This window comes from Cryptomeria japonica, chromosome 10 (genome assembly GCF_030272615.1).
Source record: "Cryptomeria japonica chromosome 10, Sugi_1.0, whole genome shotgun sequence".
NCBI lineage: Eukaryota > Viridiplantae > Streptophyta > Pinopsida > Cupressales > Cupressaceae > Cryptomeria > Cryptomeria japonica.
In genome coordinates this window covers 345,421,843-345,440,351 of record NC_081414.1, presented here as the reverse complement: position 1 = coordinate 345,440,351, position 18,509 = coordinate 345,421,843, and the positions used below count along the sequence as shown (strand labels likewise).

At 35.3% G+C, this 18,509-nt stretch overlaps 1 protein-coding gene across 2 annotated transcripts in view; it reads left to right on the top strand.

Moving 5' to 3' along the window:
- The first annotated feature begins 10,487 nt into the window (after window positions 1-10,487).
- Window positions 10,488-18,509, top strand: part of LOC131050913 (uncharacterized) — a 51,880-nt gene continuing 43,858 nt past the window's right edge. The window contains exon 1 of one of the 2 annotated variants that reach the window (XM_057985229.2): window positions 10,488-10,890. The gene's annotated coding sequence lies outside the window, so the exon portion shown is untranslated. The remainder of the gene's footprint in view (window positions 10,891-18,509) is intronic. The other variant, XM_057985228.2, reaches the window with a different exon arrangement.

Genomic DNA, 18,509 nt, shown 5'->3' with positions numbered 1-18,509 from the left:
TGTCCTAAAATTGTATGAGCCTAATAGCTTCTACTCTTGTTGATAGTTTGGTGGCTCTGAACAATGGCTCCTTCGAAGAAGCATGATCCTTGTAATTTTGGTCTTCCATGATGTGAAAAAGAGGTTATGTTATGAATAATGGTCTAGATGATTTAGTTATTTCTTATTATGTTGAGTAAGAGTAAATTTGGGCTTCCTTGGCTATGGTCACTATTTTGTACTAACTATTGTCATTTAGTGTGATTTGAGCATGAACTTCATGTAATCATGAGGGTGGAAACAATATTCAAGTGTTAGGGGGTACGCGGCCTTGACCAAGGGATGAAAGTATCGGGAAAGTACAAGTGATTAATGTGTAGATCAACATATCATTCACCTATTAATTCCTAGCAACATTCTCAAATAAACAAGCAAAGAGGCACGTTGAATGCATATTTACATTTTATGTTGCCATGATATAAGTAAGATATCAAACATGTAACTTAGATTGATTTGCAATTTATTCATAAATATTAGATCTTCCTTGGGGCTTTTTGAATGCATAATGTCTCATTGATTTCAATATCTTTATTGCAATTACTCTTTTCAACATGAAACTCCACTCATTGAGGTCTCTTACTAAATGCAAGTCAGTTATCCTATCAATGATGATACTTTTTGCATGCATTTTATGGGGAAATCTTATTAATAGCTATGGTTGGGTTGATAATTGTTTTGTCAAAATATATACAAGTAGATTGGGACATTAGAGTTATAAACACCATAAATTGTGTTTGAGATCATTGTCCTAATTGTAACAGTCAACCACCATTAGCCCAAGGCCACACCACCACCATTGTGACACCAAGGTTTTTGCATACTGGTGTAAGGGCTACTCTTAGGATATTTCTTACCATTACATATCCACACCTATTGGGGTTTCCAAACACAACTTGTTTGAGTAGGCAGTATCATTGGTAAACTTGTGATTGTCACAATTGGTACCCTTACGACAGTCATTAATATTTAGTCTATGGTACTTTTTTATTGCTTCTAAATGCTTCTATGGGGTGTGTAGGGGTCCCACACATCTCTTCCAACATTCCATCCAAGGTACTTCACTCTCACCTATCTTATATTCCACTTTTTCTATGCTGTTATCCCAGATGTCTGATACACGCTGTTAACATTGCTTTGGTAACTCCAAATTCATATCTAAGCTCATCCTAAGGTAACATGTTCATAGTCAATCAATAAGCTTTCTCTATGTGATTTCAAGTAAGATATTGATCTATATAGTTAATTTTGTGATTGATTTGAGGGATACATCCATTGTAAAACCTTAAGAAAATTTTGTTCCGTATCCTAGATTTATTTTGTTTTAATTCTCAGTGAGTAATTTTCAATAGTAATAAAGTCGTATATATCCCTATATTTCAATGACAAAAGATCAGTTATTTGAATAAATACATATAAACATAAAACAAAATTTTCAAATCTTATCTATTACAATTAAATAAACATAACGATACCATATTATACATATCCCCATTTATATAATGAACAATGAAGACTTCTTTATAGTATTATATATTCATTATAGCTGATAATGCTTACCCAAAAAAAGAAAGATAAGAGTTTATATGTTGAACCATTCTTAAATAGATATGGTTGCAAATTGCTTTGATATATTATGTATAACATATTGCTATAATCGATTTTTTGTGCTATAGTCTTGGATCCAATACTCATGATTTTGGATTTTAGATAGCATGCCTCGCTAGATTGCTTTAGACTATAGGTGTAGATTCATTGTGGTTTATGCTAAAAGAATTCAAATATCTATACGTAGTTTATGGGTAACTTCACTTAAGAAACTCATGTATCATCTCAATTATGTTCAATTACATTGTCAATTTGAAGATTTGGTCAAGTTTGAGGTAGGAGCTCAAATTCCTCCTTTATTTTTCAATTGAATTGATTTTAGTTTGTTGCAAATGAATTGTTTAGTGAATTAAAGTATTCTTCCAATTTAAATCTCTCCATTTGGATGATTATATGATTTGTATGAACCAAATTTGGAAATTCCGAGTATATATGAGGTTATGCTGTTTAATTATATTTGGGATGTTGAAATGACAAATCGAGGGAGTATTGTATTGTTGAGTTGATTAGAATCAAAAGGCTAATCTTGCATTTTCATTTTATGCACTTTGAAATTTCAGGGTTTTTGAGATCCATTAGTTAAGGGTGTTTGTCTTGGTCCCATAGACTATTTAGTGTCATGGACATCATTAAAATCTTTCATTCATTCATTCACCAATGGTAATTGGCCTCATGACTTTTTTTTGGTCTAAACTTGGGAATTATTGAAAAGTGGCATTTGATGATTTTGAGATGATATTCTATTATGGAATCATGATAACATATATGTGAATTTTGATAAGGGATCAATTGGGATCCGTTCTCTTGGTGTTGTGCCCAATTGAGTATGTATTGCTTATGTATGAAAATGACATTTTGCAATTGAGACAATTTAATGTATTTGAGATGCGTTGCATTTCGATATTGCACGAGCTTAGTCCTAAAGTGAGACTAGGGAGTGGCTCCCACTCGTGTCCCTCATCTGAAATTGGTACACTTGGCATTCGTGTTTTGGGAGTTTTGTAATCAAGTGATAACATAACAATAGACTTGGGTTAAAACAAATAACAAGAAAATTGGCTCCTTGAGCACGCCTTGAGGGCTATCACAACACCAAGGGTGTTTTGGGAAGGCATGCTCACACATGGAGTGTTGGGACTTGTGCGAAGAGGCATGCCCACGCACACAAGGATTATGTGATCGTTGTTCTCGTTCACATGAGAGAATACTTGGTTCCATATGGTTTGTCCCCATGTAGCACATACGATGAAAGTCATGCTCACACATGGAGCATTAGGACTTGTGCAAAGAGACATACCCACTCATGTAGCATAGGGATTGTGTGATTGTCGTTCTTGACCGTATGAGAGAATGCTTGGTTCCATATGGTGCGTCCCCATGAGCACATACAATGAAAGGCAAGCCCACACATGGAGATTTGGGACTTGTGCGAAGAGACATGCCCACTCATGTAGCACAGGGATTGTGTGATCGTTGTTCTTGTCTATATGAGAGAATGCTTGGTTCCATATGGTGCATCCCCATGAGCACATATGATGAAAGGCATTCCTACACATGGAGCGTTGGGACTTGTCGGAAGAGACATGCCTGCTAATGTAGCACAAGGATTGCATGATCATTGTTCTTGTCCATATGAGAGAATACTTGGTTCCATATGGTGCGTCCGCATGAGAACATAAAATGACACTTCCTCCACTGCACTCTAGAATCTAATTCCTCGTGTAGTTTTAAAGTAGTGACCCTATGTGGATTCATGACTTGGTATCATCCTTCTCTATTGATGTTGCACTGTATTGTTCCATTACTTGTGTCATGTATGCATCGTGTATGGCATGTGTGAGCCTATCATCCCCCTTGTATACTTTGATTGACTATATGGAACTATCTCCACAACCACGATGGGGTGGAACACTCCAAGTGGAAATTGATGTAATTGAATATAATTGATATGGTTTATGCTAACTACACTTAAGTATACTATGGGCCCATAACCCATAGGTCCCAAGATCAATTTCATAACTAGAAAATAAGATATCTAAATGAGTTGAAAATTTTTAGGAGTAAACATGTGGGCATGTTGAACTATACAGGGGGAGAGATGACCTTTAAAATTTTATTTTTTTATACCAAAATTTAAATTCAAATACCCTAGTTACTTAAACAAAAGAAAGGTTGGAACTATTTTATATCAAATGTTTTGTGGTGGTCATAATGCATTTCTGTTTTCTTCTAAGATGCTAGTAACATTATTTTTAGTACTATCTTTACTTTGCTATTGGACTCGATCAACCCAATAACCTTGTACATGTGATTTATTTTATTAAAGAGGATATTCATGTAGTCCGGAATGCATGATTATCATCTTTGAATATATGTTGAATATATAATAACGAGTGACTACTTAGTAAGAGATATATACATGTCATTCAATAGGTATATGCCATGTATTGACATAGGATGACACTTTATATGAGATTATCAATTTGGGATATACTTATAAGAAATGTGTATATATATAGTAGATAAATTCATTTCATGTATATATATAGTAGATAAGTTTTGGTAGCTCCCAAGAACAACTAACTTAGATAAGGTATATAAAATCATTTCATCTCCCTGATTGGCTTTAAAGGCTCTTGTATTTGGGTTAGCTAATTCCCTATTAGCACCATTTTTAATAGGTTTACTAGTACTCAATAGTTCATACAGTCCTCTTAGGAGTTGGACCATCTCAACCATGATGCGCTTGATGATATTAGCTTGAAACCAGTGCACCTCATATTAGCTGTAAACCTATGCCCCCTATTGGTAGCTAATGGGGATAGAATATTAGTCACTGTACATATCAATGAGGTGTGATTTATGTCTAGATAATAATAATTTTAAAAAAATAAAAATAATTTTTTGCTAGAATTACGACGAAGACTAAAATTTCCACCGACGATGGAATCGTCGGACAAACAACGTTCTCGTCGGTGCAAAGTTTCTGGAATCCGTCGAAATTATGACTCAAACTACACAAACATCCGACGAGGATGTTGTATGTTCAACGACACTTCCTTGTCGGACCATCCTCGATGCATATTATTGGATCGATGACAAAACTGTCAGACAAACATCATTCCTGTCAGTGCAAAGTTTCAAACTTCCATCGACATTCCGACGCAATGTAAACAAACATTCGATGAGGATGCTGTATGTCCAACAACTTTTTTGACCGAAAGAATGATCATGCCCACCGTTGGTAGAGTCCATGGGGTCGTCGGAATACCGACGGTCAGAGGTATCATCGGAAAGTCCAACAATTAGTTTTCAACGACTACTTTTGTTGGCAGTCCGATGAAAAGTAGTCACAATTTTGACAATCAGCCGTTGAAAATTAGCATCGAATGTACTAGTGTGGCTATTTGTTGAAGGTTGTGTGAGAATAGGCAGATTGTGGGTCTCAGATAGAATATTTGGTGCATCACCTTGTAGGATAGGTTTAATTTCGGTATTCCTTCTATCCTTTTACTCGACAAAAAATAGTTTGCAGGAGATTCATCATATAGGAAGCCGACCTATAATCGGGAGGAGATACTTTAATAATAGGCATACCCACAGGCCTGAAAGTATTCCCATGTTTCACAGGATTGCTGAGCTTTCAGTTTAGCATCACGGGTGCAATCCTTCATGACAATAGGTGTGAATAAGGAAAATGTGCAACATTTAGTAAATACCATGGATTAAGGAGTGGGTATAGCCATAGTAATTATTTCATTCAAAATGAAAAAAAGATTAAGGACTTAGCTTTAGAAGTGGATAGAAGGTACTTTAATTAAGATTATTTTCTATTATTTAAAAATCTACTTCAGTATTAGATTTTTTATCAATGAACCTCAATAGATAGATATATATCTTATTCTCTACTTATATTTGTCATATCCACACTCCTAGAACTAATGTTTAGCCCGATTACATAGATTTGATCTATATCTACATAAATAATTTGCACACTTCTTGATGGTTAGAATACATTTTCCCTTTCTTAGAAACTAATTCTACAAAATCAGTGATGTTGATGAACACCTTTGGAAGTTTTCTTAGAAAATATCTTCTCCTTATGTTAAACATTAAATTTGAGTTAATTCTTCTGGACAAAGATTGAAGGAACAAGTACTAATGCAATATCGCCTAGTTTATTGCTAAATATAGATGTTAAAGTAACTTGATCATGTGTAATGCTCTAATGTTGATTTCTCTCTAGAATTTGAATGATATAAATTTTTGAATTACTGTTTGTTCTTTAATACAATACCTTGAAACATAAATTAACACATTTTACACTTAATTTGGCAAGTAATGACTAGTAGAAATGGAGATAGTTTAGTTATAAAATTGAATTTTAATTTTTAAGTATTTTGGAGTCAATTTTGCATTGTGAATCAAACTCAATGTTAATTTCATACTTATGATTTGACTTGGGATGAAAAAAAAATAAAATTGCAAATTATGATTCATCCTTAAAGGCATGTGTTGATAAGATTATGCAAGGATCAAGTTACCAATCTTTGTGTAAAAACATGTGCTACTTGTACACTAACTATTGCATTGTGGGGTAAGTGCACCAAGATAGTGGACAAAAAGGGAGGTATAAGTGGCCACTCTTTCTTTCTTTCTGAATTCAGCTAAACTTGAACTTGGAGGAGCTATTTGAGACTTGTCCACTCAAAATTTGAAGATACCAAAAGAACAATAATTTTAGTACTCTAAATATAGTTTCTAAACTACTATTTTTTTAAAAAATGGATAAGATTAAGGGGGTCAAATCTTTCATGCACATAAAAGTGATCTTATTTTTTTTTCCAGCAAAACAAAACATAGTGTCTAGTGTGCACATCAAAAAAGATATAGCTGCAGTTAGTATATTCAAAACCCTTTGGTAGAAAGATAGTAAAGAGTGAGTACTAGCAAGAGTATTTTTTTTATGATTTTTCAAAGTGGATGCATTTTAAAAATCAAGTACCTGTTTGTGCATGTCATATAACTTGCACTAAAATAATCAAAATTTCAAAAAAAATTAAGTGTAAAGAATGAAGTGTAGAACAATAATATATAATTTATTTCAAATTTGGATCTAAGTAGTTCAAAATTTCTTTGATAATTCTGGAGATATTGATAAAAGAAATTGAAAATTAATTTGTTAATGTTTCCCAAATCTAAAAAAAATTATATGGTTAGAAAGCTTAGAAGATGTGTGAAATTATGGTGGTAATTTTACAAATAGCCACTTGATAATGTGTAAACATGATGACTATGAAGTTGAGAACCAAATTGGAAAAAGAAAACGCGTAAAAAGGAGGGAAATGAAGCTCCCAAGCCTAAGGCTTTTCATCCAAGGCTAAGTACAAGGGAAAATGCATGTGTTATTTTTATTAAGAATGTGTACATGTTATTTTAAAACAAACATTCGCTTTTATGCGAAAAAACACGCACGCGTTATATCATGTATGTGTTATGGTTAGCAAGTAAAACACGTACACATTTTTCTTACATTATGCTAGAAAAGGAACATGGCCTTAGATGTTAATTCCTTTGGTGTTCCCTTATTTTTTTCATCAGGATATATATACATAAAATATGACATTTATAACTTATGATTTCTCTCTGTCATTTATCTTTCTTATACCTTAAGTTATATTTTATGTATATATTAGTAGGATATTTGAGAGTGGTTTTAGATCTCTATGAGTCATAATGTAGATTCTAGATTTTAGGAGATCTTATAATTTTGTAGACTTAGTCAAATTTTAGTAATCAATAGGTAGGTATCACCATTATCTTTCTATCTCTCTATATCACACTCTTTGTCTCCACAAGCTCTAGACCTATCTATTTTCCTATCTCTCTCCTTTTCCTCCATCTCTACCTCTCTCTATCTCACTCTCTCCTCTCTCCCCAAGCTCTAGATCTTATAATTTCTCAGAATTTGTCAAATTTTAGTAATTACTAAGCTCCTATTATCATTGTCTGTCTCTCTCTTTATAGACCTATCTTTCTTCTTATCACTCTCCCTCTCCCTCTCTCCTCCATCTCTATATATCATTCTCTCCTCTCTCCCTATTCTTTAAACCTATCTCTCTCACCCTTATACTTTGTATCTCTGATCTCTTCTCTACCTACCTCGCACACCTTATCTCCTCTCTATCTCACCCCTCTTCTCTACCTACCTCACACATATTCTCTCCACTATCTCTACCTCTCTCAGTCTCACTCTCCTCTTCACCCCAAGATCTAGAAATCTCTCTCTCTCTCTCTCTCTCTCTCTCTCTCTCTCTCTCTCTCTCTCTCTCTCTCTCCCTTCCTCTATTTTTATACATAGATCTCCTTCCCTCCTCTCTCTCCCCTTCTATCTTTGCTTATATATATCTCCCCTCTCCCTCTCTTTATACATACCTCTCCCTCCTTCCCTACCTACCTCTATTTATCTAAATAAATCTCCCTCTCATCCTCTCCTTCTATCACTACATCCCTCTCTCCTTCCCTCAACCTCTCTACATATACATCTATATGTACTCTCTATCTTCCCTCTCCCTTTCTCCATTTGTCTCTTCCGTCTCTATCCATATATCTTCCCTCCTACTCTCTTCATCTCCCCTCTCCCTCTCTCTACCTACCTCTCTTTCCATCTCTCTCTACTTTTATCTCCCCTAACTATCTACCTCCTTCCCTCCACACTGCTCTCTCTCTCTAACTAATTATCTCTATCTACTCTACCTCTCTTTGAATACCTCTCATTCCCTCCCTTCTTCTAACTTCCCCCCTCCACTTCTATCTATCTCACCTCTCTCTATCTCTATCCATCCCTCTCCAACTTTCTCTATCTATTCCGCCCTCAACTTATCACTATCTCCCCTCTTCCTCTCTCTTTCTCTATATATATATCTCCCTCCCTGCAATACCTCTATTTGTATCTTTTCTTCTTTCTCCTAAATTTTCCCTTGCCACTTATATCAATCTCACATCTCTTCCCACACACAATCTCTCTCTATTACCTCTTTGTCAACATACAACTCTCTCCCTCCCTACCTATTTCTTTACCTCTCTCTGTTTCCTTTTCTCTCTACTTATCTATATCTACCTATCTCTCTTGCACTCCCCCCATACTCTATTTATCTAAATACCTAGATAGAGAGAGAGAGAGGTGGGGAGGAAAGGAGAGAGACGGAGAGAGGTGAGATAGACATAAGTGGAGGGGAGGTATTCAAAGAGAGGAGGGCAGATAGAGATAAGTAGTTAGAGAGAGAGTATAGAAAGGGAAGGAGAGAGAGAGAGAGAGAGAGAGAGAGAGAGAGAGAGAGAGAGAGAGAGAGAGAGAGAGAGAGAGAGAGAGAGAGAGAGAGAGAGAGAGAGAGAGAGAGAGAGAGAGAGAGAGAAGTAGATAGGGATAAATAGAGAGGTAGGTAGAGAGAAGGAGGGGAGATAAAGAGAGTGAGATGACAAATAATAGAGAGGGAGGGAGAGAGGGTGAGATAGATAGGGCAAAGAAGGGGAGAGGTAGAGTGATAGGAAGAGAGATAGGTCTAGAGATCGAGGGAGACAAAGAGAGTAAATTAAAGATAGAGGGAGAATGATAATAGGATCTTAGTGATTACTGAAATTTGACTAAGTTTGAGAAATTATAAGATCTAGAGCTTGGCGAAAGAGGAGAGAGTGAGATAGAGAGAGGTGGAGAGGGAGGTGAAGGAGAGAGATAGGAAAATAGATAGGTCTAAGGCTTGGGGGAGACAAAGAGTGTGATATAGAGAGATAGAAAGAGAATGACGATGAAAGCCCACTAATTACTAAAATTTGACTAAGTTTGAAAAATTATAAGATCTCCTAAAATCTAGAATTTGCATTATGACTCCTAGAGATCTGAAACATCCTGCCAATATATACATAAAATATAACTTAAAGTATAAGTTATATTTTTGAACTTATATTTAAATGTTATATTTATGTATATATCTTGATGAAATAAACTAAGGGAAGGCCAAAGGAATTAGTATCTAAGGCCATGTTCCTTTTCTAGTTTAAAGTAAACAAAATGTGTACGTGTTTTGTTTGCTAACCATAACACGTGCACGTTTTTTCCTCATAAAAGTGCATATATGTTTTTATTTTAAATAACATGTATGCTTTTTAAATTCAAAGAACATGCATGTGTTTTGGCGTGGATTTTTCAAGCCTTAACATGCACGTGGTTTTTGAATTTATCAAAAAAAACACACGTTTCGTCCATTTTAGGCACTTTTTTTCGCTAGTGGCCACTTTTTTTTTTCACCATCTTCGAGCACATATCCTGTGACAACCCAAACAAATTGAATAAAAAATAACTAGAAAAAAGTGTAAAACATGCACTTTTTCATCTTTATGATATTAAAGAGTGTCAATTTTCAAACTTTAAATACATAATAGAATAATCTTTAAACCCCAAAACTTAATAATATATTTTTTGAGGAAATAAAATTTAATCACATATATATACCCTTTATACACTTCATCTATATTTATTAATTGTGAAAAAATTAAAGATACAAAATAACTAAATAAATATATATAAAATAAATAACATCATATAATTATATAATATACATAAATTTTTATTTGTAATATAATACAATATCAATTATATATATATTGTAGAGAGATTCCTGCTACAATTAAATTTGAATAGCTATTGTGAATATGAACTTAGGTCAAGATTTAATCGATACAAATACTTTCATGTTAAGTTAATCTTCCAAAAGAGGGGAATACGTATGACTGATTTCCCATTTTATGTGGGATGTTATAAGGGTTTTATTTTATAATTCCTGAAAAAAGTGGTCCCCGATGTTTCACTTTTTCTCGCGCGGTAAAATAAAAAATAAATGACATCAAATAACAAAGTAGGTAATCGACAGTGGTCTAGAAAAGGAGAGATAAAAGGAGATTGTCTACCGGGTTTCGAACCTGCAACCAAGCAACCGCAGAGAAGCTGCTTATTATTCCCATTAATCCCCAGTTGAAGGGGCACAGAAGTTTCCACCATCATTCTAGTGCTGAGCTAGCACATCAATTTTAAGTATAAATTTAAAGAGGTCTGCGTGAAAGCACGATGAACCAAAGCGTGGCCTTTCTCTCTTGTGGATGGAGAGCTAGCAGTAGATGAAGGATCGCTGGTGGCAGAAGTGCTTTTCCGGTTAATTCTGTGGAAATATTGCAGCAATTGGCTATACAAAGGTACTTTTCTCTGGAAAAATATTAATTATTTCATCGGCAAAAAATTTGTAGCATTCATAATAAATATCAAGTTTTATTCGTTTGAAATAGCATTTGAAAAGAAATGTGTCGGCATTTTCAGGGATCATAGTTCATACTTAATTACATATTATTATCTTTTTGCTTTTGTTTCTGAACCTGAAATATTGCAGTAATTGGCTATAAAAAGGTATTTTTCTCTGCAATTAGTATTCCGAATATTACTGATTAATCTCATCTGCAAAAAAATTGTAGCATCCATAATAAATATCAAATTTTATTTATTTCAAATAGCATTTGAAAAGAAATGTGTCGGTATTTTCAGGGATCATACTTCATTACATATCATTATCTTTTTGCTTTTGTTTCGGAACCTTAATAGCAATGAGAATGATCCGAAACGGAACGCAGCTTTTTCTTCAAACAAATTTATCATCTACTTTTCTTGTTTCTTCCGAAGGTAAAAATAGTATATTTAACTTTATTTTCAGACATAATTGAAATCACTGGTATAGCATATAATTATATTACATTCACTGCGGATAATAATTTCGTACGACCAAAACAACATTCCTAGTCTGAAATAATAATGGAATTTTATTTTTTAGATCTTGAAAAGAGGCTACCTACGTTTCATTCCTTAAAAGCAGTAAAGCAATTCACATCAATTAAAATAGAGTACGGAAGTCGGCAGTTTACTGGGATTTAAAAAAAAAAAGGAGATTCTTTGTACCGAGTTTCGAACCTGTGACCAAGCATTGAGCAACCGCAGAGAAGCTGCTTATTGTTTCTAAGCTGCTTATTGTTTCTATTCAATCCACGATTCCACAGTCGCAGGAGCAATGAAATCTCCATCATCATACCAATTCTTAGCTAGTGCATCAATTTCTGGTCTAGATTTGAAGTGATCTGTATGGTAGCCAAATGAACAAAAGCCATAGCATTTCTCTAGTAGACACAGAGCTAAAAGTTGATAAAGAAGTGCTGGCAGAAGATCTGCTTTTTTTCCGTTAAAGTTTTACTAATCTTTTTCTGTTCAATTTCTTAGAGGATTTCTCATTAGTTTTTTCCTTTCAAATTTTTAAATATCCTTTACCAAAGATCAAGCTAGTCTGAAAATTTGGCTATACAAGGATTAATATTCCAAAAATTTGGCTATACAAAGATAGGTTTTTGTTGGATTAATATTCCAATTAAAACTGTTTATTTCATCTGACAATCAGGTAAACAACAATTTTTATTTGTTTGGAGTAGCATAAATGTTTTGGTCTATTAGATCGTACATAATTATGTTTTTTTGTTTGCCTTAGTAATGTCAAATAGTATCATCATCCATTTTCTTTGGAAGTTGAGGGGAGTGGTAGGCTGAATAAATGCCTATCCAGCATAGAATACACTTTTGATCATGATTTTTAATTAATTAATTAATTAATAATCACAGTCGAAGGAAGCCTAAACAGAATCCATTTTTTTCTAGAGACTATTTTTTATTCAGTATAGCATACATTGATGCACATAAAATTATTTATGTGAATGCATCATTATGTTATTCTTACTTTAAAAGATCAAAAAGAACAATGAATGATATAACATGCTTTTACTTTATCAATATTAGTTTTTAAATTAAAAACAATTAAATTTAATTTGACTAGAATTATTGTGTTAATGATTATATATTATATATAATTTATAGGAAATGAGCTTACATAATTAAAACTAGAAGTTATGCACAACATTATTATTTAGATTCCCTGGAAGGAAAAGTATAGTGTACATTATCATTTATTATGCATACATCATTATTTTATTCTTACTCCAAAAGGTTGAAAAGGACAACAAATGGTGTGGCATGCTTTTACTTTATCTACTTTATCGAATTTATCATGCTTTTACTTTATTAACTTTAGAGTAATCGTATTGTAGCATAAAACTTTACAAATTTAATTAGATTATAATGATTGTATTAATGATTATATATTATTTAGAGGAAATAAACTTACACACTCAAAAGTAGAAATTATGCACAATAAAAATGTTTAGATTTTCAATAAGATGTTAAATTTAATAAAATCCTTATCTTATCAATTAATATTCTTAAAACTAAAATGGTTTGATTTTTTGAAATTGAAGTTTTTATTTATTTTGTTATACACACACACACAGACACACATATATACTATAGATAGATAGATAGATAGATAGATAGATAGAGAGTTTATCACTTGATGAAATTAGGAGATCTTGTTTTGAAATTTTATTCAAGATTTGATGAATATATAGTAAGAGAATAGCTCCAGAAAAATCAAGTGAACATAATGTTAATTTTATTTTTTTATTTTGACAACTTCGTAAGTATTTCAATAGTTTATTGTCCAATTAAATTGAAATAGTTTTATTTTACTTTATTTTAATTATATTTATAATTTGATATCAAGTCTAGAAAATTTTCTATAGTTAAATTGATATGTGTTAGGACTAGAAGCGAATTTAAATTGCAGAAATTAATTAGAGAATTAAAACGAAGACAAAAAGAACACACACAATTTATCATGGTTCGGCAATTAGCCTACATCCACACTCAAAGCAAGGGAATCATTGTACTATGATCACAAATCTGAGTTTATATACAAAGCAGCTTGGCTTCACACAGAAAAAACTAAGCTTAAATGATATTCAAAACAACTCTTAAAAAGAGCTACGAGAGAGAAGGTGAAAGACCAATGTTTGGCGGGAACTTAAGAAGAAGTTCGTTGGACTTCACTTCCAACAATCTCCCACTTGAAGGCCAACAAATTGCTGCAACAAAGAGATTCCCCCACTCAGTCCTGCTATCATATGTTGGAAAGGCCGAGAGAAGCTCAACAAAACTTGAACTTCTCCCGCATAACAACTTTGGTGAGCACATCAGCTGGGTTCTCCTCGGTACCAATTTTGTCTACATGAAATTTGTCGTCTTCAACCATATGTCAAACATAATGATTGCAGACGTCAATGTGTTTAGATCGAGGCTAAAATGTCTAATGCTTAGTCATAAAGATGACACTGTGATTATCACAAAACAAGGAAAAATTTGATTGCTTCAAACCCAATTCGCTGAACTAGAGTTGCAACCATACCATCTCCTTGGCTCCCTCAGAAAGAGCCATGTACTCAGCCTCTACAGATGATTGAGCAACTGTATGTTGCAATTTAGCACCCCAATTGATCGATGCCCCTGCAAATGTGAAGGCATAACCTGAAGTAGACTTTCGTTTGTCTAAGTCCCCACCAAAATCAGAATCAGAAAATCCTTGCAAGTGTTCCTTTCCCTTTCCAAAACATAAACAAAAATCTGAAGTACCTGTAAGATACTGGAAATTGTACTTGACTGCCTACCAATTTGGTTTACTTGGATTTGTCATAAATATGTTCACCACTCCCACTACATAAGCAATATCCGGACGAGTGGATACCATAGCATACATAAGACTCCCAACAACAGATTTATAAGGGACATGATCCATAAACTCCTTATTGTCTTGTGTTTGTGGACATTGTTCAGAAGACAACCGAAAATAAGAGGCCAAGGGAATGCATATAGACTTAGCACCCGCCATACCAAATTTGTCCACTACCTTATTAATGTAGTCTCGTTGAGATAGTTTGAGTTCTCTCTTTTTCCTATCTCAAAGAATGGTAATGTCCCAAGGATTTTTTTTGTTGCCCCTAAATCTTTCATGGCAAACTGGTTAGCTAAGTGAGTCTTAAGCTCACAAACAATCTTCATGCTTGTGTCAGCCACTAGCATATCATCCACGTAAAGGAGAAGTATAACAAATTCGCCAGCAGGAAGCTTTTTTAAGTATGCACACGGATCGGATTCACAACGTGTGAACTTGTGATCAGTCATAAACTTGTCAAACTTGAGATACCATTGTCGTGGGGCTTGCTTAAGCCTGCACAAGCTCCACTTAAATTTGCAATACAGATGCTCTTGACCCTTTTTCATAAATCCTTTTGGCTGGTGCATAAAAAATTCCTCATTAAGGTCGCCATGTAGAAATGTCGTCTTTACATCCAATTGTTCAAGTTCGAGATCTCATGGTGCAACCAATCCCAAAACAGCTTGGATGGTAGTCATTTTTACTACTGACGAAAAGATTTCTTGAAAATCAATACCCTGCTGCTGCTGAGCGTACCCCTTGACGACTAGCCTGGCTTGAAAACGTTTCCAACCACCAGCTTCATCCTTCAATTTATAGACCCACTTATTCAGTAATGTCTTTCCGTTAGGTGGAAGAGGCTCCGAATCCCATGTCTGATTTTTTAGTAATGCGTCCATTTCTTCATGCATTGCACCCTACCATTTGTTACAATTGGCATCCTTCATAGCAGCTTGAAAATTTCCATTTCTTCATGCATTGCACCCTGCCATTTGTGACAATTGGCATCCTTCATAGCAGCTTGAAAATTTGCGGGCTCTGTATGTTCAGATGTCAATAAGGAGGGTTCTGCTCCTTCAACAATCAATAGCTCATAGTCAGAAAATTTGGATGGAAGTCTTCTCTGTCTTGTAGATCTCCGTAACTCAACACCATGACTCTGAGTATGACCGTTATAAGATGAATTTTGTGTACTGGTCTGCACTGGTGGCATGAGTGCTCTGTTTTGCGTTGAATCAACTAGACCCCCAATGTCATGACTGTTGTGAGAAAAACTGTCTATGCAATTTGTTGAATCTACCTTTCCACCGTAATGGTGGTTTTGGGGCTAATTTCTGTTAACCGCTGGGAAGACGTCTTGTTTGAAATCGTTAACATTCCAATTTGCAGGCCCGTGGGTAGTCTCCTTCCACGTGACAGTAGGAGTCGTATTTGTATGCCGAGCTTCTTCAGAGACATTTGTTGTGCTAGACTCCGCTGACTGTAGAGAGTCTTTGCCGAGGTGGAGGTTATCCCTTGTCCCAACGTGAGGGGAAAACGTGCAGCGGGAGGGGCAGTGTGGGCACGATGTGCTTCTAATGGTGCAGACGTGAGGGGAGATGGTTGCATTGTCCCCTGTTCAACCCTTTTTTCATTTTGCACATAGACTCCCTGTAAACCGCCATCGGGCTGTCGAGCTATCTCACCTGAGGATGCCAACGGGCTGTCTGCTGCTTTGTCTCGACTGCTGGAGGAGGTGCCACTATTGGCGTTTGAGGAATTCGCCAGTGAATAAAATGGAGGAATTAGAACAGAGAGCTGTGTAGAAGGTGTGACTGTATGCACTGTGTGTAATTGGCTGGAAGATAATCTTTGTGTGGGATTGCTTTCAAACACAGAAGCGGGCACATATTCTTTAATAAGTAATGTTGGAATTTACAGGGCTGGGAATGTTGTCTCATTAAAGACAACGTCTCTGCTTAGTATAACCTTTTGAGTAATAGGATCCCATAATCAAAAGCCAAACTGGTCTTCACCATAGCCCAGAAAGATACATTTCTGAGATTTGGGATCCAACTTGGTTCTCTTTTCTTGAGGCACTTGTGCATAGGCTGCACATTCAAATACCCGGATGTGTGAGTAAGAGATTTGTTTGCCCAACCATTCCTCTTTTGGAATACCAAAATCCAACTGTGATGAAGGGCTCAGGTTAATCAAATAAACTGTTGTTTTGCAGGCTTCCGCCCAAATTTTTTGCCCAAATCTGCATTCGAAAGCATGCATCGTGCCTTTTCCAATATCTTTTTATTCAACCTCTCCGCAGCTCCATTTTCTTCAGGTGTATAAGGAACAACTTTAATGCGACGAATATCATTATCAGCATAAAAGAATCAAATTTTGAGGAGCAAAACTCTCCTCCATTATCCGTTTTGAGACATTTTATCTTATGTTCAATCTGATTTTCAACAAGGGCTTTGAATGCTTTAAATTTTGAGAAAACGTCAGATTTTTTGCAAGCATATAAATCCACACCTTCCGTGTATAATCATCTAAAAAAGTAACAAAATAGTTAACTCCTCCAATGGAGGTTACCTCGGTAGGCCCGAAGACATCCGAATGAACCAACTCCAAGGGTGTACCCTTCTTCTCACTTCCAGTCTTCAAGAGGCTGACCCACTTCTGCTTGCCATAAAGACAATGTTGACAAAAGCCCAAATCCATAGCTTTAAGTCACGAGAGCTGATTACGTGTGTGCATTACATTAAGTCATTTTTGACTCATGTGTCCAAGCCTTTGGTGCCAAAGGCCCGCTTTGCTGTCTTCAACCGCCATAGCAACTCCCACTTCATTATGACCCTCAAATGCATAGAGGCTGCCAACTCTATCGCCCTTGGCAATCAGCATGATACCTTGGGTTACCTTCCAAGTATCAGGAAGAAAATGGACATGAAGTGCTTGTTCAAAAAGTTGACCAACAGAAATTAAGTTTCTCTTTAATTTTGGAAGATGCCTTATGTCTTTAAGCAACCATTGTTTTCCTCCTTCCAGCAGTAACATAATGTCACCCTTGCCAATAATTTTGCAGGCTTTATTATCGCCAAGGAAAACATTTCCAAATTGACCTTGTTCGTAATTCATGAACGCATCTGTGCATGAAGTGGCATGATAGGATGCACCGGAATCAAGCACCCACGAATGTGAGGTAGCATTGGCGATTGAAAGGACGAGAATACTCTCATCTTTCTTGTAGGTGATATTAGCTTCACTATCCCACACCTTCCCTTGTGCCTTTTTGTAATTTCTACAATCTTTCTTTACATGATCAGATTTACCACAAAACCAACAATCACCATTTTTGTTTCTAGACTTCGATCTCCTTGCTGATTTCGATCTTCTATGATAATTATTTCTGCCCCTATTGTGGCTCCTACCTCTATTTTCAGTGCTTACTATCGTTAAGGCTTCACTAGATGAAGGTTCTTCAATCTTTCTTCTCAAATCTTCGCTGAGAAGAGTAGCCGCTACATCATTAAAAGCTATCTTATTCTTGTCGAATACCGAAGTGCCAACAGATGTTATAACACCATCCCAGCCGCTTGGTAAAGAGCATAACAAAAGAACAACCTTGCTCTAATCATCTTGTGTCATTCCCACCGAAGTTGCTTGGCTGATCAATGTATTAAATTCATTGATGTGATTTGCCATTGTGGAACCTTCCTTCATCTTAAACTTATACAACCTCTTCATGATAAACACTTTATTTGCAGCCGACACCATTTCATACATGGTTGTTAATTTATCCCACACATCTTTCATGGTTGGTTCACCCGTGAAATTGAAGAGGACATTATTGGACAGCGAGAGAAAAATCGTTGCTCTTGCCTTCTTGTCTAATTTTTCCCACTCTTCATCAACCATCGTGGATGGCTTCTTCGCTTTCCTTTCAAGCGCAATAGAAAGGTCTTGCTTTATCAGCAAGGACTCCATTTGCACCTTCCATAACTCGAAGTTCTGATCGAAGAACTTCTCTATCTTTGGTTCTTCTATGATTCTAGAATTTCAACCACCGAAATCTTAACAATGATCTAACCTCGCTTTGATACCAATAGTTAGGACTAGAAGCGAATTTAAATTGTAGAAATTAATCAGAGAATTAAAACGAAGGCAAAAAGAACACACACAATTTATTGTGGTTCAGCA